This window comes from Eptatretus burgeri, chromosome 1, assembly GCF_056783735.1.
Source record: "Eptatretus burgeri isolate ZD-2024b chromosome 1, Ebu_testis_v1, whole genome shotgun sequence".
NCBI classification, from domain to species: Eukaryota; Metazoa; Chordata; class Myxini; order Myxiniformes; family Myxinidae; genus Eptatretus; species Eptatretus burgeri.
The window spans coordinates 161434737-161443979 of record NC_140961.1 but is presented as its reverse complement, the minus strand read 5'-3'; positions in this window follow the sequence as shown (position 1 = coordinate 161443979).

Here is a 9243-nt window from a genome sequence, read left to right as displayed (position 1 = left end):
TGAGTGCATGAATGAAAACTGGGTATTTGGGTATATTTAAACATCCCTTTTGAAAATAATTAACAAAGTGCTAATTATCAAAAAACAAAAAAATCCTGACCAAGATGGTGGCATGCCATCTTGATCAGCCCACTGTCACCTCGAAGGAGTCTTACGCCACCATTTTGTTTCAGTGATGTCATTTTTCCATGATCAACTCTCATGGACTAACTAAAGTATATAATCAAAATCAGTCTTTGGATTTGATAATCGGAGATTATGAACTAAATAAATGTTTAAATCTGGAGTGATTTAAGAAATTAATCTTAAAGAAAAAAAGAAATTAAAATTTAAAGAAATTAATCATTCTTATAACTAAGCATATTTACTTTCAGCAAGATGATGTACTCCACCGGTGAGAAGTTTTAGAACAACCCCATTTTTCAGTTTTCACTGAAATTTAAGCAGTTCAATTCCAGCGAATAACCTGAAATGGTACAAAGCTAAGCGGTAAACTGCCAGAGGTTAAAAAAGAAAGTTTAGGTTACCAAAAACTGAAAATAATGTAAATTTCAAAGTTGTTAACAAAGGCCCTTTTCAGGGAACAAGTAATGGGTTAGCAACTGCAGCTGTTCTGCAGCAATGGAAGTAAATTAGCCTTGAAAGTTGATGCAAACAATTCCAACAGGTGTCCCAACTTTTGTTGATTCGTTACAAACCATCTGTCTGTATAAAAGCAGTGTTGGAACAGATTGTGTTGCTGCACCCTCTGAAGCATTATTTGGATAATATAGCACTGCAGGAAGTAGTATATTGCTATCATAATGGCGAGAAAAAGATAATTAACAAACGAAGACAGACAGACCATAATAACCCTTAAATGTGTCGGTCTTTCCTTTTGAAAAATCGCAAAGAAGCCAAGGTGTCAGTGAGTACAGTTTCCTACACCATCAAAAGGCACTTGGGAACTGGAGGAAACTCTGACAGGAAGAGGTCTGGCAGACCCAAAGCCACAACACAATCAGAAGACAAGTTTCTGAGAGTCAACAGCTTGCATGATAAGTGGCTCACAGGACAACAGCTTCAAGCACAGCTTAACACTGGTCGAAGTTTGGAAGTCTCAGTTTCAACTGTAAAGAGAAGACTACGAGCTGCAGGTTTGACAGGTCGAGTGGCAGAAAGAAAGCGATTGCTAAGATGGCAAAATAAGAAAAAGAGGCTTGCCTGGGCCTTTGAAGCACTGTCAGTGGACTACTGAAAACTGGAAGAAGGTCTTATGGACCGATGAATCAAAATTTGAAATCTTTGGTTCATCGTGCAGGGTTTTTGTACGCCGTGGAGTAGGCGAAAGGATGGTTCCTCAGTGTGTGACGCCAACTGTCAAACATGGAGGAGGAAGCGTGATGATCTGGGGGTCTTTTGCTGGATCCAGAGTCGGGGACTTGCACAGAGTGACTGGCACCCTGAACCAAAAGGGCTACCATAACATTTTGCAGCACCATGCAATACCCTCTGGTGTACACCTTGTTTGTCAGGGGTTCATCCTACAGCAAGATAACGACCCAAAACATACCTCCAGGCTAAGTCAGAACTACCTTAGAAGAAAAGAACAAGACAGTAGGCTTCAAATCATGGAATGGCCAGCAAGGTCTCCAGACTTATACCCCATCGAGCTGGTTTGGGATGAACTGGGCAAAAGGGTGAAAGCAAAGCAACCTACTACTGAAACACATTTGTGGGAACTACTGCAACGGTGTTGGGAAGAACTTTCCAAACAATATTTGATTTCCATTGAAGAAAGAATGCCACGAGTATGTTCGGCTGTTATATCTGCAAAAGTTGGCAACTTTGATGAGTTAAAAATTTCGATTAAGTTTTGTTCAACAAAACGATTCCATGATTTTTTTTTTAATCTGCAATTGTATATTTGTTATGTGCTTTAATTTCGGAGTACATTGATACATTAAACTGCTTAAATTTCAGTAAAAACTTGAAAAATGGGGGTGTTCTAAAACTTTTGACCAGTAGAGTATGTATGCTCCCTCCTCCATATTTAAAGAAAATGTGGAATTGCCAAAGCATTAAACTTCAATCAATATAAATGTCTGAACAGTAGAAAAAGTGAAGATAAAATTAAGCAATATGCCTAAAGTGTGAACTCCTTGAGTCCTGCAACGAAAATAAAATTGATCCGCTGGACAACTTCGGCTGCGTGATCTCCACAAAGGCTACCACAGTGTGAGTCATGGGTGCGTGACCATGGGTGGGTTCTCCGTGGGGAAATCTCTGGAGTTAGGAATGCAAAATAAATTAAATTAAAGATCAAATTAAAACAACAATTAACATAACGGGAGGATTAGAATGAGTAAACCAACAGGACAAGTGGACTACCGGTGAAAGAGAGAATTGAAAAAAAATGTTTTCAGTGGCTACAAAGCAATGCTTGCTGAATAAACAAAGAAAGCAGAGCAAAAATGCAAAGTGGGATACCGTCGTCAGGTTGCATTGCACAAACTACTCATCACACCTGGCAATGCATGTTTGCGAGTCTAATGGTGCAATTAGAATAGGTAAAGGACTACTGAGCAATAGTGAAATGTGATATGGTGAGACGAATCATCCTTCACCATGTTCTCAAAAAACGGACGAGTGTACGTGTGGTGCCAACCGAAAGAACATCACAACCCTGAGTGCTTGGTTCCAACAGTGAAGAGTTTGGTGGTTCTGTGACGTGGTGCACATTTACCTGGCATGGTTTAGGTGCAGTCATTCCATTAGAAGGCAAGGTCAATGCCAATCGCTACTTAATGGTACTGATTGATCATCTTCACCCTATGCTGCAGCTTTTCTTTCCTGCCGGGAGGGGTGTTTTCCAGGATGACAAATCCCCTATCCACAGAGAACGTTTGGTCACTTAAAGGTTTTATAAGCATGACACTGATGTTATCCATATGTTGCCATGACACTGATGAGCAGCCTTCTCAGTCACCAGATCTGAACCCAATTGAGCATTTTGGAGATATTTTTGAATGACGCTTGAGAGCGTTTTTCACCTTCCTCAAACAGTTGTGAGTTGATTGACTTTCATGTGGAAGAATGGTGCCGTATCCCTCCTGCAGAATTTCAGACGTTGGTGGACTCCATGCCATGGCACCTCCAGGCTGTACTGGCCACACGTGGTGGCCCAATACCCTAATAAGTGACTTTACTCAGTGTTTCCATTTTTTGTCCACCACCTGCACATTGTTCAAAATATTGTATAAGGCTATGAGATAATGCTCCACCCGGCTCACTTTCCTTCGATTAACTTAACCCATTAACTTTGACGACATACTCGTATTTCGAGAATATTTAACCATCTCAAGTGAAATTAATGCAGCTGTCCCTTCTGCAGTCATTTAGTTCTAAAATATCTCATGGTAACTTACTGAAGGGTAAACAATTGGACAGTACTCTACTTTCGGGCTGGCAGAATGGCTTAAACTTGCAGATAACCCGGTTCCACGAGGCTGTTGGAAGGGTATTGGTTTCCATTAGAGTGTGGAATATTTCAGGAGTATGACAGGAATGTCTATTGACAGCACAATGGGAGGAACCCGTGGAAATTCCACGTACCATAAAATGTGGCTTCAACTCCTAACTCCTGTCTTCTAAAAGTCTGCACCCCCCCCACCCCCCAACTCCAAGTGTGAATCTCTTCCCCTCCCAACTTCAATTCTACATCTCTCCCCCTTCCGAACTCCAAGTCTGCATCTCCCCCCCCCCAACCCTCACTCCTCCCAACTCCAAATCTACATCCCTCCTTCCTCCCCCAACTCCAAATGAGCAAACACATAACTTTGCTTACTTCGCAACTGCCATTTTGTCCAAACAAAAAACGTGATCAGTGGCACTTATTGCTAGATTTAATGAGAATCAAGATTGGCTGGCCCCGCTAAACGTAATCTTACTATAATTCACCGTCTGTCCCTTTGTCTGTTCCCAGGTACCGGAAAAATGGCTGAACTGATCGCAACCATTTTTTGGGTGTGTAATCCTGGGACCCCTTGGAGTAAAGTAGGCATAAGTATAATAACATGACCCCCTTGATGGCTCCCGAAGGGAGCGGGTGCTTCTTGTGTAATAAATACACCAATTAAATTGTTTCTTTCTCCGTCAAAGAGCTGTTAGTCTCTGGTCATTTCTGGACGGTGTTTAATATGACCACACTGGCTTGGCAAGCAATTGGAGATCAGTTAATAGAAACATCACCTGGCAATGCCCAGAATGTCAAACAATTCCCGAATTGGTCAAATTACCACTTTTTATCATTCGGAACTGTGTTGAGGTCAATTCTGCATTTTAAATTGTGAAATTGGGCTCAGGTTAAAAGATTCTGGAGTTTATCGCATGCGGAAATGAAACAAAGCTTTCAACACTGGCGTCTCCGGGCATATATAAGCATTGTGATGTATCTAGTGATTCATATGTATGGTGATCAGGCATTCGATGATATCATTGAGGAAAGTGGGGGAAAAAAAATCATGAGCTTTTATCCTTAAGGAACCATTGTGGCCTGTTCCAAGTCGAGGCATTGTTGAGCAGGCTGAACAAAATGGCGAAATTAAGACCCCAGCAAGCTGACAGAGGACTGACTCAGGGTCTGGCCAAGGATGAGCCTTGTCAAAGTATAATTAAATGAGGCTGTTAATTATCTTCAAAAGGGTGATTAAATTAACTCAAACAACTAATTTACATTCATTCACTACCTTTGAGTTCTCTTCATGTGCATGTAGTTTCAGGCCACCAGGTTTCATAGCTTTGGAGTTTTGGAGGAGACACTGATGTGCGTGCATGCACACACACACAGACACACACCACTGACATTTATTAGCATAGATTATAAAGAGATGAGCCCATTTAGAAACACCTGTTGCACACATAGTCATGTTGTGATATCACATTAGTATGGCTGACCATCAAAAGTAGGCAAATCATGATCCATTGGTGTTTATTACATGGATAGACTACTGTAACTTAGGTGCTCAACAGGGAGGTTAACACCTCAAAGCTTTAATTATCAGTGGTTCTGAATAAGAGAGGAAGGAAAACATCGAATTTCATGATCTTTGACAAACGAATGAAATGAAGTCCAATTTTGGACAAATCAATTTTATGAGGAAAGTAAGCAATTGCATTTTTGTTCAAGTGCAAAAATGCAAGGACAGCTCAGAGTAAAGCGCAGTCTCCTGTAGGACGAGTCCCTGACTCGATAGTGAATATAAAGATTTCTCAAATAATCTTTCTTTAAAAAGAGTTCACTCGAGACTGCGCCACCATGGGGGCGCTGCGTGCTACAACAAAATCATGAAAGATTGCAGAAAATCTCAAACCTGGTTACGCTACCCATCACCTGTATCATATGCTTGCGTCTCCTAAAGGTTGTTTGTTGTTTATTTACAACTTGCTTAATCATGCAAAAAAAGTCGTGTTTCCGAGAAGGCAAGGTGGTAATATGGTCAGGGAGTATGGGAGAGGAATTAATCATCGAGTGGACCTCAAGGTGTATAACCTATTGTTATAATAATTATCCTGATCCTAATTTTTTTTTCCAACTCCCTTATGGTTCAACAACATATCTGTAAGACAAGAGCACGTCATTAACCGTCTGAAGCAAAGGGCAGATTGTACTCGTTTGATGATTTTCCTTGTTTGTTGAAATCATTTGCCCTGAGCCGGTTCGTAATGGACGCATCGCATGGTGGACATGCAGTGTTTTACAACTCATGCATGAAACAAACAGCATAGAAGCCTATCGGTGAGTCCAGCTGTGCTGAACTCACTTTGTGTTGCGTCCTCGTATTCAGCAGCATCGCAGATATCGAGCGGAGATGGAGGCTTGCGTGAGCGGGCAGCGGTGCTGTAAGCACACCTTGTTCCGCAGCGCTTTGACCTATTGCCCAGTGTGTGTGTCCATCAAAGTTATCTGACAAAGGCTGATTGCAGGCCGGGAGAGCGAGGCTGAAATGTTCTGAATTTGGAGGAAGTTTTTAATGCGTTAATTACACACGAGATGGATCACCTTTCTCGTTAATTATACTGACTCAAAGTGCCAATTTCATTGTCTGAAACTCGCCTGAAAAAAAAGCTGTGGTCGTCAGGTTAACTGCTCGAATAATGTCCAATCACCGATGCTCTGAAGTCCAATCAAACATTCCGATAATTGCACACAGTTATGTTATGCATTGTGTATGCAGGTTTTACCACAATCGGGCAGTGAGCCATAGTGGGTCAAAGCAGCCAGGTGGAAGTGAAAACTCAACGGGGTGCAACATCCCCGTCAATCAAAGGTGGTCCACCATGTCGAACGCCGAGGATGTGTAAGTGTTGGTAGTAATTGGACATGGTAAGTTTTCCTGAAACTTCGGCTGAATTTACAAACAATGACCATACTATTGTTTCTTCAAATCCACAATTACGATGTCTTGGATTGTCGATGTGCAGGCAGACCTGATATTTTTTATTAGGCCTTGACCCAAACAATGTGTCAAATGTTCCCATTTTTAATTAGGAGATAGGTTTTGAATTCCAAATTTATCGAACTAGAATATGTTATGATGCTGACAGGCCTGGTGTTGGTTTAATAGTAAAGGAGGCTGGCTTAAGTGCTAAGGGTCTTGAGTTCAAGCCCCTGTCATTTTGTTGAATTAACATCAGGTCAGGTTGACTCAGGCTGTCATCCTTCCGAGGTTGGCAAAATGAGTACCTGCTTAATGGGGTGATAACCATTTGGGGTAACCTGTGTCAGAGTGGCGATCCATCCAGGATTGTTCTCATTGTCAATGAAACTGCATCGGCAGGCCGATGTACCTTCCGGTGTGGAAGGAATGGTTTGTTCGGCTGACAATAAGCCACAAACTAATCTCGAAATAATATTCCATTTGGTGTACCACACTCTTTACAGAACATGGGTGCTGCTGAAGCAGTTTCTTGGCAAGAGTTAAACTGGGTGGTTTGCCATTGCCTAACCAGCATTGTTTATCCATGCTCTAGCCTTTAAATGCTGAAAGTCAAGGAAGTAGCATGGTCCATTATTAGTGTTTGGAACAACTCAGCCGGGGTTTGAACCACCAACCTCCCAGACTCAGAGCCGACACTGCAACCATGACACCACCGAGTCTGGTGCCAAATGATCACTATATCTATATTTGAGGTAGAAGTTGATTCTCAGCCCCAATGAGCTTGGATAAAAAGTTGAAGTCTTCCGACTTGAAGGAAAATAATCAAATAAATAGAAATGCACTCCGCTCTCCTCTCCGTGTATTGCTAGCCCTCCTGAATGGTGTGTGATTGCAGCCGAATCAAGTTACAAGACAGGTTAGCCAAGCGTGGCTCATTTCTGGACAAACTTAATTTGCCGCTTCAGTCGGGAATGAAATTACAGGAATGAAAATGAAACGTAAGCCACGATAATTCCTGAGCACCCTGGGTCAATGGCTTGTCGGCAGCGTTAATTTTAAATGCATGTTATGTTTATAAACTATGCTGTTCAATTCTCCCTGGAGATGCGTTCAAACTTGGCTTGTGTGCAATCTTTATTCTTCCCCCGAATTTTTAATCCTTTTGCTCATTTGCCTTTTCGCTCCACAATGGAGAAGCGAACAACTGATACAACTGATGCAGGTGACACATTCACAAGAATGGTACCCCATTCTGAAAAAGAGAGAGTGCAAAGGCAGCTCAAGGGAGTAAAAGTGAAAGGAAATAGCAGGCACTCACAGTACAATGCTGAAGTACATGGTCATAATACGCTTCTTATTACTAATCTTCCGCGTGGTGGCTGTCTGCTTATTTGATTAGAAAAGAGAGGTTGATAAGAGAAGTTTCTGTTGTTTTCCTTCATTGTTGTTTGGGGGAACCTTGATGACACAAAAATTCTTGAGAAATATATTAATAAAGTGAAGCTCAGCATCTGATTATTTTTGACTTCATCTGGCTCTCAAGAATCACTTAACTTCAACTGAAGGTCCTCCTTCTCCAGTTATAAGTTAAAGGCAAAGCCCTTGTCTTATTCTATTCTTCCATTATTTGTTAAACTCGTGTTCATCTCTGCAGATTAGATATATGTCATACTTTGTCAAAAATATGAGCTTTCTGGTGACTCTGGTGAGGCAAGGTGGGATGTTTATGTGGAGATCCTGCCAAAATACTTTATCAGATGGACATGGAAACTGAATTTGTGGATATCTTTGAGGTTCTCTTGCACTTTCCCCAGTAACAAACTCAAATTAATTGAACACCTCAAGGAGCTGTGGACTTCTGTATATCATGGGCTTCAGAGCCACCTGCACGACCTCCGTTATTGCTGTCATCAGATTGGCAATCAAATATATATGACTCTTCACAAAAAGAAAAACATTTTTAACCTGTGAAAAAACTGTGGATTCACAGTTAAGAACATTTCTTCTTCATGTGGATGCAAATGTGGCAATTAAGGAAACTCACCTGTTATCCACTCGAATTGCCCCTCCTATCTTGCCTCTCATCGCACCTCCACTGTACCTCAACCCCTCACAACCGAGCCTTTTCTCCTCCTCATCTGGCCTTCTCCCAGAGATCTTCTGCAATCCTGCACACTCTTTCAACAACTCTTCTTACCTCCTTCCCTCCCGCTTTCTCAATATTGTGGAACTCAAACATCTGGGGCATTCGCTAAAACCTGACAGATCTTTCCATGCCGGTTGCCACTGACAAACCATACATGATCTGCTCAACAGAAACTTTCCTCCTTCAAGACCTCTGAATCCTCAGTTTCTCTCCCTGGTTACTTCCTTCTCGCGTATGACAGACTTCACCCTCTTCCTGGTGGAGGAGTTGCTCTCTTCATCAAAGACTCGATTCCTCACTCACCATGCACTGCCCTCACTCCCCCACACCCCCAGGACTACCTATGGCTAAGGCTTGCACTTTACTCCCACCTCATGTTTGAAGGTGTGGTGTACCATCCACCAAACAGTGATGACTCCACTTATATCTCATTACCTGAAAACATGGACCTTCTTCTATCCTCTCATCCCAACTCTTTCTTCTTCATATGTGGAGACTTCAATTGTCATCATGCCAGTTGGCAAGGTGTGGGTACCTCTCACCTGTCATGGCACTTCAGTAAAAGACTTCTGTGACTCATGGGGAGTGACTCAATTGGCAAACTTACTGACCCAGATCTCAACCAATGGTACTCCAACTCTTCTGTATCTGATTTTGACCAATTTCACTAAAAATATT